The 18,927-nt window shown below is 50.7% G+C and overlaps 1 protein-coding gene across 4 annotated transcripts in view; it reads left to right on the forward strand.

Moving 5' to 3' along the window:
- SCAF8 (SR-related CTD associated factor 8) overlaps positions 1–18,927 on the forward strand; it is a 190,745-nt gene that overhangs the window by 112,937 nt on the left and 58,881 nt on the right. Inside the window, exon 22 of one of the 4 annotated variants that reach the window (XR_004951421.1) lies at positions 2,474–2,664. The exons of the other annotated variants lie outside the window; for them this stretch is intronic. The gene's annotated coding sequence lies outside the window, so the exon portion shown is untranslated. The remainder of the gene's footprint in view (positions 1–2,473; positions 2,665–18,927) is intronic. 4 annotated transcript variants of the gene reach the window in all.

An 18,927-nucleotide genomic window follows, 5' to 3' on the forward strand; every position in this document is an offset into this window, starting at 1 on the left:
AGGATTCTATCTATTCCTGTCTGATGATCAAACAGAAGCTATTTTGTATATGTCGGGTTCGATGGTCCTTCGAGAATCTAAGTGGGATCTGAGTGTGGGTCGCATTTTGACCTGTCTCCCAAGTCCGGGTATCCACGGTCACCCAGCAGGCCATTAGCGGTCACCGTCACTCTCCAGGGCAGCTGGGCAGCCAGGAAACACTTGGCAGCAAGCGGTTTATGAAGGGCACTTTTTTGGAAAGCCCCGAACATTCCTTGTTGTTCCCCAAGGAAAGTCTATTTAAAATTGCCACTCTTCATTTTACTTAGCTGAAAACGTTCATCGCCTACCATTGTCAGTGCTCTATTAGGTTGACCGTCTGCATTAACGCTTAGCCTTGGCTGCATTTACGAAATGTAAGGGAGCACTAAGTAAACGAGCTCCTCCCTTTACTAGAAAAACCGCTCGGCCGGCCGCGGCACGGAAACACCGTGCGTGTTTGTGTTTGGGGTGGGACGTTCTCTCTCTCCCCCCCTTTCTTTTTTTAAACGGCGTTGCACCTCCGTAGTGGAATGTAGAATGTAGAAACAGGACCTAGTAGAGCGGGAAGCAAGGTCCACAGCTCGAGGTAATGAGGCAGGACCCAGGGTGGTAATGTTGGGTGGGACTAGCAGAGGCTAACTGGGGTAGATGGTGCTTGCTGGGAGGCGTGCTGGTTAGTGACCCACAGTCACCCTCAGGGGCAGGGCGAGGACGGAGTGGCCTGTGTGAGGGCCGTGGGCAGTGGATGTGGTTGGAGATTAAGTCACTGCAAATACTTGCTGGTGGAATGCGGCACACAATGCAAAAAAGCCCTGACGGTGAGGAAGTGGGCGTGGCCTGTAGGTTTGTTCCCTGCTGCTTGGCAGGTGTGTGTGCACGAGGTGGTATTAGCTTTCTATTCTCCTGGTGGGAAAGAGCCTCTGAGGGGAAGGAGGGCGGTGGGAAAGTGACCTGGGATTTCTTCTTACTCTGCCTGCTTTGCGAACAATAGTGCGTTAGCCATGATGCCTCTGGTTTGGGGCAAGGAGTTAGTGTCTCACGTTAATTGACATTTCTTAACAGTCACAGCCGGGGAAGTGGCGTTCTTCTGGAACAGATGCCACACCCAGGTTCTGGATTTTCACAGTCCCTGGCGTAGAGTAGAAAGAGCATTGGAAGACGGGGGTTCAGATCCGGCTCTGCCGCCCGCCTCGTCCTCCTCACATCCCGGAGCCCGTTCCTCATGCAGGAGGCGGCCTTAGCACCTGTCCTGCAAAAATGTGAGGCTACCCGGTGACCTCGTTCTTGAGACAGTGCCAGCATATGCTCGGTTAGTGTGCCGTTGGTGGCATCCGCTACGATGAGACTCGCGTCCCCAGGGTTCTGAAATGTAGCCCGCATGTCAGGGTTAAACCTCTGCCTGGTACAGTCTGTTCCAAGGACAGAGCATCTTCGGCAGCAGAATGAAGACTCCTTCCATCATGGCCGCCGGAAGCAGTCCTGGGATATTCTGAAGGTTGAGGATTTAGTAAGAAAGCATGCTTTGAGTACCTGCCACGTATTTTAGGCATTTCAGTAGACATTATGCTGTAATGGTAAAAATACACTTCCCAACCTAGAGCTCAAAGGAAGGGAATTTGACCCAATACCTGTTCTGTTCCCGTATAGATGGTGTTAGACAACAACTTTGGCAAAAAATGTTACCGTTTTTAACTGCCTACATATATCGGGCTTCACACGGCAGAGGATTAGCATTCCGAGAGCTATAAACATTTGACTGCTGACTGTCCCAGAGACCAAATGACCAGTCACCTTACAACATTCCCCACCTAACTCTCCCTGGCCACCGCGCTGTTCACGGTAGCCCATGGGGGGGGCCTGCCTGGGTCGGCACCTCCTGCTTTTTCTGTCCAAGAGGTTCGTGCACATATCCCGCTCCTCGCTTTCTCTGTATTTCACTCCTTGTACCTGTGCTAATCCTAGCAACAGTTTTATGTATATGTGTGTGCGTGTGTGTGTGTGTGTGTGTATACATATAAAATCTTTATCTGTTTTGTTCTCTTTTGTTTGTTCAGGGAAAGTAAAGAATGTCCTGCCCAGATTTCTAGGCATTTCTCAAAATAATTATTTGCTGCTTCTATGTGACATTACACAGGTTTTATCGTTGATAAGAAATTGAGGAAGACATTAGTCCCATATTCATATGTCCCACGCCCATAGCTTATAGTTCCATAAAGCTGACAAATTATAAACCAGAAGCTCTAAGGTGAGGCAGAAAATGCCAGAGTGTTGAGACTTTTTTTTTTCAGTTTTCAAATTAAAAAAAGAAAAGTATTAGTATATAGATTTTCAGAGTTCCTCCATTATTCTTTGAAATAGTACAGAAAAGGGAAACGTTTTAACTATAAAGAATGAGCACGTATTGGTCATCGTTTGGCTTTAGGCTTTGTTTATTTATTTGTTCACCCGACAGATGCTTGAGTGTCCAGGCACTGTGTTGGGTGCTAGAGAATAAACGCTGTCATCCGTTTAGAAGCTCCGGGTGTCGTAGTAACAGAGGGCAGGAAAGCGTGAACACCAGTGTGTACCCACTGTTGCATGTGACTCCATGGGACCCCGGTCTGGCGGCTCAGAGGGCTCCGTCCGAAAGGCTCCATAAGGAAGGTTAGTCTCACGGTTTTTGGAGATGGTAGGGGGTGTGACCTTACACAGAGATGGCCCCGGGGCGGGGGAGCGAGCCTAAGACAACTGAACGGGACGGTGAGCCTTTGTAAGGTCCGAGTCCGAGTTTCCTAAAGGTAAAACGCAAGGGAAAAGGTGCGTAATTTTGAGAGAGGGAATGATGTAAATATCACGTGGTGGTGGCTTTAAATGTTTTTTTGTTGTTATTGTTTTTTTGTTTTTTTTTATGGTGGGTTTTAATGTTTTTATCCATTAGGTTAGGAGAGATGAAAGGCAGCTCACCGATTAAAGAGTCTCAGTTAAGCCTTTTAGAAAAGCAAACAAAACATTTTTCAAGACGTATTGCGTATTAACCCGGGATGTGAAGAATTGATACAAGGCGAAAACTGTGATGATGCTTCATATAGCTGAATCCCAGAAAATCTTGGCTCCCGTTCTAAAAATCTTGAAATGAAATGTTCTCTGGAACATTAATTGGAAGACAGCTTGCTATCGCCAAATTGTTAGTCTGCGGTAGAAACCCAAAACTGCTAACAGATGCACCCTACAGATTTTTAAATTTCAGAATTATTCCAGCCAGCTGCCAAGCCACTGATCTATATAACTTTTAAAACTAAGAAATATGCATTTAAATCTACATAACTGTTTGACTGAGAAAAAGTGTTCCCATTTGTACTATATACTATAAGCATCTGATTTCTAAGCAGACTTGCCTTGACGAGAATTAAGCAATTTCAACTGACTCAGGAGTTTATCTAAAAACAATTCAGATTAAGTTTTCAAAACAGAGGGTTTAGGTTACGGTCTGGGACTCCGTCATTACTGTGTAGCCTTGGACAGGCTTCTGCCAACGCCTGACAAGCGTCCAGTTCCTTTGAGACCATGCTCCACTTTGCGAACTTAAATTTTGCACAGTGCTCATTTAATCAACATAAGTTGTTAGAATATGCTTAGGAAAACTCTCCAAGTGTTCTCCTTGGTTAGTTAATGAATTTGCTGAGGCCGGGGGGGCCCGGGTCCTCTGTATACGCGTGCATACGCCTCACATTTGCTCCCGTGTGGAGGCTGATAAGGGCAAGGGATGTAAACCAAAGGCCTTCAGGAGCGAGACCCCACTCCTAGGCACGTCTGACAGCTAACATGCGAGCCCAAGGGGTGCGTCAGCAGAGACCCCCCTGGAGGCCTACGCTTGTGCAGGCCGGCACACCCCTGTCTCAGTCCAGCCGACCTGGTGCCTCTGTTTTTATGGTAATTTATAATTTATAATAAAATTTCAGTCATGAAGGTTCTGCGTTTTGCAGAACTTCCCTTTTGTAACTTTCATTTTACTTTTACTAAATGTTAAGGGAGGAAGAGTATCTGTCCCATTTTAGAGATAAAATTGGGTCTTGGAATGTTCAGATTCTATTTCTGTTTTTATTTCTATTTAAAAAACCATACATTTAATGCATACTGTAGAAAGAGTGTAAGATAGAGGTAAGTGTGAAAAAATAAAATCACCTATCACCCTAAATCTGGGCATTTTTTAAAATTCCTAAAAATATAGAAGAATTCTGTTTGCCATATAAAATCGCACACTGCAAAGAGTATACTTTTTCACCTGAAACTAATATAATATTATGTCGGTTATACCTCAATACATACATAAAGGTCAAAATTAAAAATACAGTTAGGAAAAAAAGTAAATACTATGCACAGACATAGGAAAAGAAGTAGTAAAGGGAGAAAAAGAGCTTTTCAGAGAGATCGCGGCAGCGTAGGGCCGAGGAAGCGCCTGGGGTCTGGAGCCGCCAGAGCTGGGCCTTTCTTGCCACTTACTCACTGGGTGGCTCTGGGCCACAGGCCGGATTTCCCTGAGTCCGTCTGTAAACGTGGGGAAAACGATGCCTGTTTGTCCAGGTGCTGGTGGGAACCCATCACAGAGGCACAGTCTAGCGTCCTCACGACCAAGTATGTCCCGGGGGACATGCGAACACCGGCCTTGATCACAGTAGCTAACCTACTGTCTGTACAACCACGGTTTTTGGAAGACAGATTTCAAAGCGTTCAGAGATAAATTCGATGGTCCGTTTCAGAAAAGGAAGCCGACGCGAGAGATAATCATTCGACAATGTAATCCTGCTAATACACTGAATCCTGACGAAAAAGAAACGAGGGCCTTGTGCAAAATGCCGCCCTGCGAGGGGCCGTATCCGGAAGGGCACCGACAGGAGGGGAAGTCGCACGGTCCAGGACGGGCGTGAAAGAGAAGCCGGCACCGTCCAGGAGGGGAGCAGGGGGACAAGGCTGGTTCGAGATGAGGCCGATGGAAGATGCTGAAGACCAGGGAGGTGTGCGTTTCTCGTACTGCTCAGAGTGAACGGGGAGCGGCCGGCCCTGCTGCCCGGGGCCTCAGGTGTTTCCTATAGCAGATGAAGCACAGAAAGGCTGAGGGAGGTGAGAAGACCATGAGAGGGCCCTTCGTTGTCACCCCTGGCCTTGAAGAGTCACCTGTCCCCCGCTCCCGCCCCCCGGGAACCGGGAGAAGTGACAGACTGAGCTCCACACTGCTGCCCAACCCAGGAATCGAGGAGAGCAGGAGAGGAGGCCCGTGCTTGGAACTTGGCAAATGTTTTGGTTTTCAGACAAAGAGAGAGGTAGTTTCCTAGAAAAGCAGGCCAGTGAACTTGTCCTCATTCCCAGCACGATGCTGAAAAGGATTAATTAAAAGGTTTGTCAGTTGTTAAACTGGCATTCTCTGCCCCAGCGGAGCTGGCATAGGTTTGTGAAGAACCGTTCCTGCCAGAAATATGATCGAAGCTTTTAAAGACAGTCCTTTGATTGGGGAATGGAAAACGTCACAGATGCTCCGTATCAGGATTTCAGGAAGATATTTGAGGGAGCAGCTGAAAACGTCTTCAGGAGAAGGGTAGAGAAATGGCCTGGACGGCGGCGCAGCCTGAAGTGCCGGTTAACGGGCGAGTGTCGACCCAGAGAGGGGGCGCTGCCGGGCGGACTCAGGACCCCCGGTCGCCTGTGGGGCCCGGGCGAGACGCGCCTTACCGCAGGCCAGTCCCGAGTGCGGGTCAGAGGTCAGGAGCCACGGACGAGGTCCGGGGGAGCCCGACTGGGCGAAGGACAAGCATGGAGAGGAGACGAGGGGAGGGCCACGGGGGCCGCGGACAGCCGGGAGCCTGCCAGGGGCACCGCCGCGCGAGGCGCCGGGACGGCCTTCGAAGCCGCCCCGGCAGCCTTCCGTCGTTCTCGGCAAGTGCTGAGATTGCCACGGGCCCGTGGAGAGGGGCCGACATGGGGGGAGCGTCCCCCGACCTCAGATTTGCCCCTTTCGACTCACTCGCTGCCGATCTGAGTGAGGAAATGGATGTCACACGTGCTCGTTAAACCCACAAGCGGCCCAGAAGTGGGAGAGAGCGCTGACATGTCAGCCCCCTTCCCTCCCGGCGTCCGGAGACCCAGTCGCTGGGGCGTGTGTGGGGCAGGACCTGCCGCGCCCCGCGAGGCAGAGGCTCGGCCTCAGCCCAGACTCAGCCCAGACTCAGCCCAGACTCAGCCCAGACTCATGCGCCTGTCCGGCACCGGGGGGACTCGGACCCTGCGGCCGGACGGTGTGGTTCGAGCCGCCGTGGGTGACCCACCGGCCTCAACGATGTCATCCTGCTCTAGGTGGATCCGACCACCTCCGAAGTGTTCAGTTCCGGTTTCCGCACAGCAAGGCTCACGTTCTGAACGTGTCCATGCGAGGCGACCTAGACTTGGGGGACCCTGTAGATGTCACAGGAGGATCAACATGCTCATCCTAGAGAACAGTTGAGCGGTTCAATGGCCACTGGCTTAAAATAAGGGAGGTGCAGCCGAAGGACGGATGTGCCCGCATGGCACCGGAGGGCGTGGGTGCAGCCTCCCGGGCGCCGGGCGCTGGCCGCGAAGAAACGGAGGCGCGGGAGAGAGGCCCGCGCGGGAGCGGCTGCCTGGACGCAGGCCACTTCCAGGGGAGGTCGACAACTCAGGCGATTGTCTGAGGACGTGTCAGGCCCCTTGGACCCGAGGTTTCGCGGTCCTCATTCTTTCTTTCACACTTCGATGCGGTCGTGGTTCCTCAAAGGATCACGTGCAGATTCCGGATGGTGGCTGTGAGCGATGGGCTATCTGAGATCGTCCCCCTCGTTAGGAGTATGATTCAGAACTGAAGAGTGTGGGTTTTCTCGTGCGAAAAGGCGTTGATTTCAACTCGCTTCATTCCGTGAGACCCGTTGCTATCCTGGGAGGAAGGAACCTGATTGAAATGGAAGGTAGACGCAGCAAAAGTGAGGGCCCTTATTTGCATATCCGCACTTCTGGGTGCCAAAGAGCAGGACAGTTCTGCAGGTTCACGTGGGCTGTGCTTCCTTTCTTAAAATATTTTTTTAAAAAATAGGCATTGTGTTAAAGAGAGACATTTTGTTGCAAATTTTTAAAAATTGATTTATTTATGGTTATAAACATAAAAGTCCTTCCTTAGCACTCCGGGTGCGAGCCGATGGCGCGATGCCCCCTGCTGTAAACTGATAAATGGTGGCGAGGTTCCTGGTTCTGGTCGGTGCCGCGTGACCGCAGCCCAGGATCAGATACTTGTCCTGGTCCTTCGGAACGGGGGAAGGGATTCGGGAGCCGTGGGAACGTTATTTCCAACATGTCCCGGGTGGAGACAACACTCCACGGCTTGCCTTGATGGCGAGTGTCGGTCAGTCAACGTCCACGCATTCCTGCTGGCCCTGCCGCTGGGCAGGGCGGGCTGGGTCCCCGGGCACAGGCGTACCTTCTTAACACAGTCTGCAGACAGTGTTAACGGTGATGTCCCCAGAATACACCGGCAGGCGTCCTGAAGGGGCGGCGCAGTGGTCATTCCTTTGGATGTGTCCCGAGCTGCACGGTGGGCCCGAGGGCTGTATGCTTTCTGCACCGAATGGCTCCAGTGCTGTGTTTTGAGAATGTCAGGCGACTACTCCGTTTTTCTCTCATCTCCTTGTCCCCTCTCCCTCCCCCGCTCGCTCTTCCACACTCCTCGCGCTCTCACACATTCTCCGTGTCTTAATTTAGAAGCCTGAGGACTGCCTGGTCTACAGCAGCGGGTCCCTCCCAAGCCCCTGGACTTGCCGTCCCTACTCTGTTGGCTTTTGTAGCACGCTTCCGTCCACTTGTTCATTTCATTCTTTCTTTAAGTCAGAGTTTCATTCACCTCGTTGTTTTCAGCTCCTAGAACAGTCCAAGCCCCATGGTAAGCTCGCGATAATTATCTGGCGGAGAGGAAAGGGAGCCCGTAGAAGGGAGTAGCAGTCTTGTAGTCGGGGATACGTGGTAAAGGTAAACATTCTGACAGACATCTTCAGTTCCAGGGTGTCCACCTGACCGCAGAGCTGAACACAGCCCACTGTGTTAGCCCAGCTTTTCCGGGGCCCCTACACCTGACTCTCTTATAGGGTGCTGAATAAAATACCGGACGCCCAGAATTTCAGACACTCAGCAAATGATTTTTAGTATAAGTATGCCCCATGCAATATTTGAGACATACTTATACTACGCATAATGTCTTGTGTATTTTCATTTGCTAAATTTGCAACTCTACCCCCCTAGCTCCCCAATACGTATCGGTTTGCCATGTTAGGATGTTTCAGTGGTCTGTACAATTTTCCTGTAAAAAAAATCAGTTCTCCTGTCGGTTTTGCCCCCAGTATATAGCACCGCTGATTAGAGCCATGATTGATTCAAAGATTTTCGTCAGCTAAAATGATGAATGATGCTCATGAACCTTCCCCCTTACTCATCCTCTTCCCCCTACTCAGGAAAACACATTGAATATTAGTGACGGTGATTGTTACAGGGGTGTAGCCTTGAATCCTTCCTGATTTATTATTTAAAACAAATAATTTTCAGACTTGGACTTCACGATTCTCACTAAACCTAAGAAATGCCAAGACACCTTTCAGCCAACTGCAGTTGACTCTGGGGTTGAAGACGGGCGAGCTAGGATTTAGTGCTAAAAAAATAAAGATTGTGGATTTTATTTCACTTCAGAGATGTGCTGCTATCTTTGCAAGAGAAGAATATATCTCAGACCCCAAGGGGACCTTACTAAAAAGGTTGAGATGGCTGAGTCAAAGCTCAACCTCGCCAGTAGGAAAAAACCCAACATCGAATGTCATCATTAGTGAACTGACAGCTTCATTTCCAAGTGCGCCAAAACAAAATTGGAATTTATCTAATTCCACTAACAGGGCTATTTAGTTGTAGTCAGAAGCTTTTCCAAATACAGAGAACTATGTGAGAAATGAGTATATCTGTATATATAGATATAGATATATATATAGATATAGATATAATTTTAGTTTATATTCGCCCCCATATGTTTACTTATTCCTTAACTGTAAAATCCCCCGGGTAGTTTAAGAAACATCAGAGACATATATCATAGGCCTGAGGCACAGCTGGACTAAAGCAAAAAATAAGGAATATACTGTAGTATCTGCTGAGATAATTTTTAAATTATTACTTTAAAATGTAATTAAGGATTGATGGAAATTTAAAAAAAGAAAAGACAAACTCTAGCATACTGTGACATCTAAATTGTAGCTTGAGTTTCATCTCTTTTTCTTAAATCAGAAATAATTTTCTTACATCAGAATAAATGAGTAGGCATAGTATTTACTTGGGTCCTTCTGAAGCAGCTCCTGCGTTGAGTATCATGCGAACAAAAGGGTGGCGTGTGTGTGCCCGGGTTCCCGTCACCTGGGCCCGCCTCGCTTTATTTGTTGAAGCTGCTAGTCGCCTTCTGCCCTGTGCCATGAGTCCGTGCCCTGTCCCCTTGTGGCTCGCGGTGTGTTGGCATAAGTCCGGCGACTGCTCTGCGAGCCTTGGGCAGCTTCTCGAGAGTGACGCCCTCGTAGTAAGCAGCCTGGGAGATGTCCCCAAGTGAGCTATAGAAAGTGAAAAACGTGTAGCTCGTCGTAATTCCAGAGAGAGAGAGAGAGAGAGAGAGAGAGAGAGAGAGAGAGAGAGAAAGCCAGGCATTTCGACAACGTCTTTGGCAACCAGATCCTCTGGAGATGATTCGCTCGCATGTGCTTCGCTGGCAGCTCCAACCCAGCAAGGTCATCGAGGCGTTGGGCCGGCGGGGTTCACCTTGTGGCCCCGCAGACCCCTCGCACTGACCTGAAACAAGACCATCGGCGAGCTCCCTGAGCTGCAGACCCTTGCTGGGGGCGGGGCCGGTGAACGGCAGGAAACATCACTGATAAGAGCATAAACATTGGCTTCAGATGTGGGCTCCACCTCGCATGGCAGTAGGAGCCGAGGTGGTGAGTCGGCCTCTAGCAGCCGGGGGTCGTCGTTTGTGAGATGAGGTTAACGATGGTTGATTGAAGCTCGGTAGACAGGTTGAGGCCGGGCAGCCACCTCGAGCCTGGCACCTGGCTCAGGTGAAACAAACCCTCGTTTCCTTCCTTCCTCTCTGTCGTGACAGGTCCCACTTCTGTCCCCTCGCTGGGATTTAAAAGGCCGGCTAAGTCCAAGCGGTCCTTTCAGGAAACGGAGAAGCAGTTAGGCCAAGGTTGTCCAAAGAGGCAAGGGTGTTTTCTTTCCAGTTGCAGAGAGGACGGAGGCTCCCGGATATGTTCAGTGGCAGGTGGTTGGAAAAGCAAGTACCAGTCTCTTTTGAAGATATAAAAAGACGGCTGAATGGCAGACTTTTATAAGTTGGCCATCTCTCAAAACGGACCTCATCTTCTCGCTGTGTAATGCTTTCTTATGAACCCTTTACAGTCAGAGCTCAGCTCACGTTGTCCAGTGACCTGTTGGAATTCTGTTTCCTTAATTCTTCTGTCCCCCGGCCAAGCCACACATGCCAGGAACACCCCGCCGTGCCCTTGCTTTATATCCTGCGTTGCAGGCCTTTGTCGTAGGCAGTGCTGGGTCAATGCCATCCTGCACCGGGCCACATCCCATACGAACAGTAAATGGGTTTAGAGCTTAGAGGCTTTTCGTGGCCTCTTTCTCAGTGTATATAGCTGCTGGGGGGGACAGGCAGGAGAGGCTTAAGGAGAAAAAGAGATGATTTAGAATCGACCACGTTCCCGATATTTCTCCAACATCTAACACCGAATGGAAGAGGTCATTTCCTCTTGAATTATTAGTTGTAAAGGGACTCAGGCTTTCTTTCCATGCACATTATAATTTCGGGAAGGGATTCGTTCCCAGGGAGACATTTCAATTTTCCAAAATGTGACGCTTGATGTTGACCAGGATCTAGCTCCTAAAAGGCCACAAGACAACTTGAAGGGCATTAGATGTGGATCGAGAAAGTGGCCCCTGAGTTCGCGAGGAGAGTGTCATGCTGGAGTGTTCTTGCGTGGGTCCAAGGGACAGCTGAATTAGTCGTGGCCTGTCATTTAATTTGACTTGATCCATTAAAACTACTTTGGAACAGGCCTTGGCAAACAAAAGTCGGATGTGTTGGATCAGTGGCTTTTAAACGGCATTTCTGAGACTGTGGCGGGGGTAGGGGGTGGGGTGAATCGTGCAGGGTCCATACGGGACTGGGCAAACCGGCTTCTGCCCTGGCTGCTCTGAATTCAGATGTCCGCCCGTCGGACTCTCGCAGCTTGGAAATAAGACGTTAATTGCAAACCGACGCTGGTCTCGGCGTTCCGGCTCTCGCGTGCACGGTTTCGGGTCTTCCAAGCCGACTCACGGCGCGCGCCCATCTGTACTTTCGCTAAGGCGTGCGTGCAGGGGAACAGCCTTGATTCCGAGGCGAGCGGGCGGCAGTGTGTCACTTAGCCGGCACCCTTCATTGTCACATGCCTGATGCAGGGGGAAATGGCCCACGACGATGGCATTTGTAAGTTGCCGACATCCGACATCTGAGACGCGTCCCTCACAAATGTCTCAGGTCTCCTGTGAAAGGGCATAGGACTCTGGGCAGCTGGCTGGAATGCGGGTGCCACAGCCCGGGGGTGGCATCCCAGGAGACCGTGTCCCAGGATGTTCCAGGACACGCCGCCTCGTGAGCGCGTGAGGCGATCCTGCGTGGGCTTCTGATGACGTACGTGTCAGCCCTCCGACACTGCAAAGGAAGAGATTGTCTCGCCCCAAGGCCTGGTCACGGTTTCTGAGGAATATGATTTTAGAAAGCAACCCGCGTTAAAAAAAAAATAATAATAAATCACGCCCCATTCTAGTCTGTTCTTTCAGATCTGCCCTAGAGAAATGTTTCTGAGGCTTTGCAGTGTTTGTAGAAAAAAGAATATCCGTTAGTCGTTCATGAACTTGGGTTATGTTTGGGATTGTCTGTGACCTTGCTGAACGAAGACACTGCCTTCCTGGGAAGTGTTATTCTGTTAGTCGGAGGGGGGGAGGGGGGAATGAAGAGGACAAGCACTTGGAGTGCGGGTCCCTGACGTTAGTTAGCGACGTGCCGAGGGGACCGGATGAAGGCCCAGGCCAACGGCCGTTAGGCGTGGCTGAGCCGGGGGGAGCCTCGCGTGACTCCTCGCTGCCCTGTGGTTCTAAGTGTAAGTGTGACCTGGTGTTGCACTTGCCGAGACCGCATTGTGCCCAGTCCGTGGACATGAAGCCCCAGCTGGTTCCTGTCCTAGTCATTTGATGAACGCGTGAGAGAAAGACTGCGTGAGACGGAGGCAAAACCCATCAAAACGGCCCCGAGAGCGTCTTCCAGTTCCGCCCCACCGAAAGCACGTGATGAGTAATCATCTCTCCTTTTTTTCCTTTCAATTTCACTCATTTACGGTCCGCTGGTTCTTTTTTTAAGCAGCCAGTTCCCGATTTTAGGTGCGCGTTCTGGGTGAGGAGGTAAAGCGTGTGAACACCGGGTGAACACTTGACGGCGGCCTAACTGGGTCCTGCGTGAGGCCAGGCCGGGCCCCGGCAGCACCTTCTCTGGCTCCCTGTCCCCTCTGACCCTGTGCCCGTGGCTTGCTGTCCCCACAGGGCTGCGACTAGGTGTTCCCGTCCGGGGCCCCCCGTGGTCACCTTTCCTGGGGTCGTATTTTCTGGCATCCAAGAAAAGTGAGCGGCATCTCATTTCCTTGACCAGCTCATGTCAATTCTCTGCCACTAATGCAATTTGCAAATTCATTTCTGCAGCTATTTAAAAAAAAAAAAAAAGCATCTGCTCGACTGAGTGGCCATATCGTCTCTCCAATTCGGTTGTAAAGACAGCTGAGGACACCAGATTGAATTTGCTTTAAGCAAACTGGATATATGAAAATTGAAATGTAAAAGAATAGATGATTGTTCACTTTTCAAAAGGTTCCTTTGCCTTACAAAAAAGGCTAACAAAAGGATGTCTTTAAACACTGACTTCTTCCATGACTCTAAAAATAAGACGGAATTAATGTGTTCTGTGTTTCTAGAGCACGCTTTATGCATAAAGATGGCATGCCTGCAAAAAATGATGAAAGGCTTTTAAAGTTAACTTTGAAAATTATGAAAACGGCGTCTGAGTTCAGTACGAGATAAAAGTTGAATGTTACAGTGTCTATTCTTAGAAACGGGGAGTCAAAGCGTTTAACCTTTAAGGAGGAGGGGGGAGGGGGGAGTTGTTTAGCACAAGCTCTCCCGTTGTCGAAGTCGTTCGCACTTGGCATCCATCAGCCCCCAGGCTCCAGGCCTCCAGGCCGTGAAGGCAGTGCCAGGGCCAGTGGAACGAATGTCACGGGGCTTTTCCACAAATGGTCTAAAATGATGAGAGTGTGTGTGGCGAGGAGACCTTTCATGCTCCCAGGACGACTACGCAGGATCATGTCACTGTCCTGCTTTCAGCCCTTCCTCGAATGCCCCTTGAGAAGCCCCGTGCCAAGGACCTGGGGGGGGTCTTGCAAGAACGAGGACAGACCCCGGCTTTGCAGTCTCGGAGCCTGCAGCGACAGGCTCCCCATCCTGTCAGCCTGGCAGTGTGTTGTAAGACCGTGGAACGGCGCCTTTGACAGCCCGCTCTTGTCTGCCTTCCCTTTCTGCTTCTGGTCTTCCTTCCACGCCCCCCCCTTCCCGGTCAGGGCCCCCCAAAGTTTAGGGTGTCAGAGTGCACACTCGTCAGGTCACATGTGAGTTGAGAACAATTCTTCTTTTTTTCTTTTTTTTGTATCTTAACAAGGGCATAAGCTTTGACTTTTTTTAAAAAAGCACACGTGTATCGACTCCTGGGAGCACGGGCTGGTTCTCTCCGGTGACTAGGCCTGGCCCAGATGGGGGCGAGGGGCCTGTCGGAGGGGGAGGAGGAAGGAGGGGTAGGTGGTTTGGCCTTCGAGGAGGGAGGAGGCCGGGGAGCAGGGCGGAGGAGGGGAGGGTCCCGCCTCTGTGCTGCCCAGAGTGGGGTGGAGCGTGAGGGCCGCAGGCAGAATCCCCAATGCCCGGGGCCAGGCGGAGGGAGGGAGCGAGGGGCGAACGTCCGTCCCACTCCCGTAACCCAGGGTAACCCAGGCGCCGTGAGCATCCTGCCCGCTCTGGACGCACGGCCCCTCGCCGCGTCCCCGCAGCTGGCCCTGGCTGCGGGTATTAACGGTCATTTTAGAGTTGAGGAGACTCGCAGGGGGGAAGTAGCTTGTCTGAAGGTTGCAGAAGGAGAGAGCAAAGCTTGGTGAGCCTAATCCTGGGCGCCCCGCCCCATAAATGCGCTTGCTGGCGGCATTAAGTCCAGCCCGGGGCCTTCCTCCCGCCAGCTCACAGGACGCCGGACTTTCACGCCTCTGGAAACGAAAGTCTGCTGTGTTTGGATCATTCAGAAGTCCGCGGTGCATGTGGATTATTCATGCCCAGTGGCATAGCTTTTCAGGATTTAGTACGTGAAGTATTTGAACTAAACGAGTCAGGGATGTTATAGGACGGACACACGGGGTGTGGTAGGAGGAGGGGCCAGAACATCAGGGAGGTTTCCAGTCTGCGAGGCCCGCGGGCGAGTGCGAAAGCTGGGCTTCAGTTTTCTCATGTTTGAAATGAGAATTTCGTGCCCTGCGAATGAATGCCTACGGCATGTTTTAGCAGCAACATGATCACTTTTGCTATTCCGTTGGAATTCAGTCGCTTCTTTGGGGAATCTCAAAGACCATGTGCATAAATAATGCACATGTGGGCGCGACGCAGGAAACGAAGCATGATCCTGGCTTCACAGGGGACCCCTGGGCGTCCCCCCTCACGGAAATAAACTTCCCTAATGGGAAACAGTTGCCTTTATATTTTAATTATGTTTACACTCGGAACTAGGGAAGACCTGGCTTCATACCGTTCTAATCCAATGGGACATCGTGTGACGCATTTTAAGTAGATCTTTAACTACGGAGCAAAGCGTTCAGCGAATGACGTTCGAGCGTCCGATGGCTCCCACGTGGGCTGGCCAAACGGCTCCGCCGGGCGAGGCAGCTGAGGCTCCGCCGGGCGAGGCAGCTGGGGCCTGGCGTCTGCGGATAACCGGCGGGGCGGGCTGGCTGCGGCTCGGATCTGAAAGTCCGTGCGGAAGGCCCTCGTTTTCTCGGTACAGCTCTGTCTCCCCACTGGCGACTAATCTAACGGCATTAAGAGCTGGAACAGAGCACATCCTGGGTAGGTTTTCCGTCTGCTGGCTTCGTAATCACTCCCCCCAACCCCACCACCACCACCCGTGGCTTTCTGGAGGGAGGACGGCGGGTTTGTCAGCTTTGCTCGTCACTGGCCGCTCTGATGAGCGTTTTCCTGGGAGAAGACGTGAGGGAGATTAATTAAAACAGGGCCCAGGCCTCTGGAGTTGTTCCTCCAGGGAGTTCTCCCTCTTCCTGTCACCTGCGATCTAGAGGTGACGATCCTTCAGGCTGTGGGCAGCTTCTGTGTAGCCCGATCACAGGTCATTCGGAAATCAGAACCCGTTTGCTTACGGAGGAAGAATGCAGAACAGACCACAGAAGCCTTTCCGTCGAGGCCGAAGTTAGCTGAATTTCCGTTTCTCCGCGCGGGCGGCCCGACGGGTCGTTTCTCTGAGGCGGGGCGCTCTGCCTCGTCCTCACTCCCCCTTCTCCTGCGACCCTGTGTCACTGACGTGGAAACCGGGACACTATTTCTAGAGCTGGGTTTCTGCGAGTGAGGAAGGGTGCAGCTGCCTGCCCCTGAGGTCGTGGCCACGGCCGGCTCCTCGGAGCAGGGTGACGGGGTGGTGTGGCCACTCGTGTGTCCGGTAGCTCAGGCGTGAGGGCAGGGAGGCAGCCTATGGGAGGAAAGTGGAGAATTTAGGGGTCAGGTACACTTAGCTTGCAGTCTTATCTCGGCCGCTTCTTGGCTGTGTCATCTCGGCTAGATGATTTAACCTCTGAACCTTACTCTCCTCGTTTGTGGCATTTGTGGCGTGGGATTAATGAATGCTCTCAGGACTGTTTGCGTAGAGTAAATGAGGCAAGTGTGTCGGTTGCCTGGGGCCAGACTCCCCCTGAGTTACAGCGGCACGGGGAGCCCCCACCCGGGCCAGTTTGCCTTTGCTGGGCCCATTTTCTCAAGAATAACTGTGACTGCATTTCGAAATTCAGGGCAATCGCAGCAAGTACATCATTATGGCAACTCGAGCTGCAGGAAAGGGCTCTGTTGCTTTTACGGTTGCTTCCGGGTCTCACTTACACCCCCAGGCACTGCTACATTTCAGTTTATAAAAAGAAAAAAAAAATAGCCTTTGCAGTACGTTCTCAGCGAAAGGGGGTGTTTCCGGCCGCCTACTTTTTACTATTATAACATTATAGCCAGTATCACGGGGCATCGTGAGGCACCTGGCAGCCGCTGACGGAGTGATCCCCGAATGAGCCAGAACGTGTTTCTTCACAAAATCTCTCGGGCTGTTTAAGTTCGGAACGAGCCACCTGTCTGGAGTGCTGCCGGTGGCAGGCAGCTAGATCTCTGGAGCACGGGGTTTCTTTCGTGCCGCTTAGAGATGGGCCGGCACCGCATATCCGACCCTTCCGCTCGGTGGCCCAGTGCCCACCACGGCATGCCCACAGTGGCGGGGGGTGGGGTGGGGTGGGGGACGCGGCAGGAGCTGCGGGACTAAAGCCCACGCAGCTCTGAGTTCCAGTTCTGCTGTTTACCCGTTTCTTTATGGATTCGGTTGCATGTCTTTCGCAGGGTATTCGTTATAAGGCGCTTAGCAGATAAGGGGTGATAAGCAGTAACAGAACTACACAGAAGAGATGAGTCGTAATAACGAATATCGAATTCACTGATGTTCAGTGTTATGAGCTGGAGATAGCATAATCGAGAAGGAAGAGCACTGGGCCAGGAGTCAGAAGGCCTGGTGCTCATTCCTGCTGGGCGACTCAGTGACTCGGGACCCGTGACACGCGGGGCGAGTCGCCGAAGCCCTCGCAGCTCAGCTGCCTCACGGGTAGGCTAGGTCCCCTGTTACAAGAACCGGAGGGAGAACGGGCTTTGAAAACTAAAGCATGCCCCAATATAGGCTGTGCGGCCTCGATTTCATGTCTTTGCATTTGCAGAAGTCATTCGATGTTTACCTTTTCATATCTGCCTTCTTTCGTGATAGGTCATTTTGCATGCGTTTACGGCCATTCTCTCAGGCATGTGGGATAGATACTAACGCATCCCAGAAAAGCCCGGTCATAAAAATACTTGCCAGGATTCCATAATAAGTGTTATGTACTGTTTGTTTGTTTCAAGTTCATTTGTCAAGACAGAAATATTTATTTCTGTTGGCAACAAAGAAACACAAATGTAGTCTGTGTTGGTACACGTGTATGTGTTAGTAGATCATTCTTGCATGTCCGCTGCCCCACAATTTGAGCCAATTTGTGTCTTTTTTCCTTTTGTTCTCCATTGCGGTCTTTGTGCCTTCTACCATACAAACGCTGATTTGCTCTAGACAACAGCTCTGTCCCGTGACCACCTGGCGAATCTTACCCAGATTCCAGAAAATGGCTCTGTAACTTCAGTGGTAAAGCTGCTGAGAGTTGAATGGCTGACCGAGCGGATTTTCATCGTCATTTTCTTTCCTAACGGTTATGTCAGTGTTTAGAGGACAAACTCATTAGCAAAACGGATCGTCCAAACTAATGAGTCATATTTTGGTGCCGTTTTGTTTTGCATGAGCCATTCACACATTTCACGAAGGTGTGTCTCCCCTTATGCCAAAGCCACAGTAAGAAAGATGAAAAAAATGATTTAGTCAAAAATGTGTAATAATAGTATAATAGGGTATAACATAACCTAATATAAATAGTGGTTATCTTGGCATCATCTAAGTTTTACCAGCCACAGAAGCATAAAGATCAAGTCAAAACTGCTAAATACAGTTTTTCAATTACTGAAGATTATCATTATATTGCTAATGGAAACTTATAGCCGCAAATCTCCGGATAGTTAACCTAATTCCTGGTTGTACCTATGGCAGCTGTGAAAGTCACATTCAACTTTCCAGCCCTCATCTATTATCATTTTAACAAGATATAGTGAGGTAGTTTAGCATAATAGTTGGAAACATCAGTTTCAGGGTCAGATTTCCTGTGTTTAGATCCCACCTCTGCTTACCAGATGTATGTCTTGGTAACATTACTTGACATAATTACTTAAACTAGCCCAGCTCATTGAATTTTATGAGTATATAGCATGCTCTCACAGACTGCTTCCACGCTTTTATACTCCCTAATGTGTTTTTCGGCTTTTATATAATTGTTTCATAATTTAAGAAAACAATCAGGTACCGAAACAATGACACTCAGATCAGTAAAAGATGTGGAAATGTGTGTTTTTCAGAATTTTCTGCCCGTATAAACTTCATCACACCATCATTTAAGAAAATTTTAATTGGCTTCAGATGCAAATGGGTATCTTTGAGACTTCCCTGGAAGTTCAGCCGGCTCTAAACTCAGAGCTGAACTAGGACCACGGGCAGCCTGAGCGAAGGCGTTTTGAAAGCTGAACCTTTAGCGCAGACTGACGCCGTGCTCTGCAAGGAGCCGTGGAGACCGCACTGCGTGAACCCACTGATGTGGCCGGATTGGCCTCATCCACCGAAGCCCCCCGAGGCTCTGTGCGAAGGCGCTGCGGCCCAGCGAGGTTAGGTGACGTTGGTAGTTGCTGGTCGAATTGTGCTTGGAGCCTGGGCAGGCTGCCTGCCAGGACAGGGGTCTCCCGAAGCCTTCCAGCACAAGGAGAGAGATGAACGAACGCCGTGTACCCCTCTTCTTCCGGCTCTGCTGGAAGAAGACATGGCGTCGTAGAGCACAGAAATTT

Source organism: Rousettus aegyptiacus, unplaced genomic scaffold (assembly GCF_014176215.1).
Source record: "Rousettus aegyptiacus isolate mRouAeg1 unplaced genomic scaffold, mRouAeg1.p scaffold_m13_p_1, whole genome shotgun sequence".
Taxonomy (NCBI): domain Eukaryota; kingdom Metazoa; phylum Chordata; class Mammalia; order Chiroptera; family Pteropodidae; genus Rousettus; species Rousettus aegyptiacus.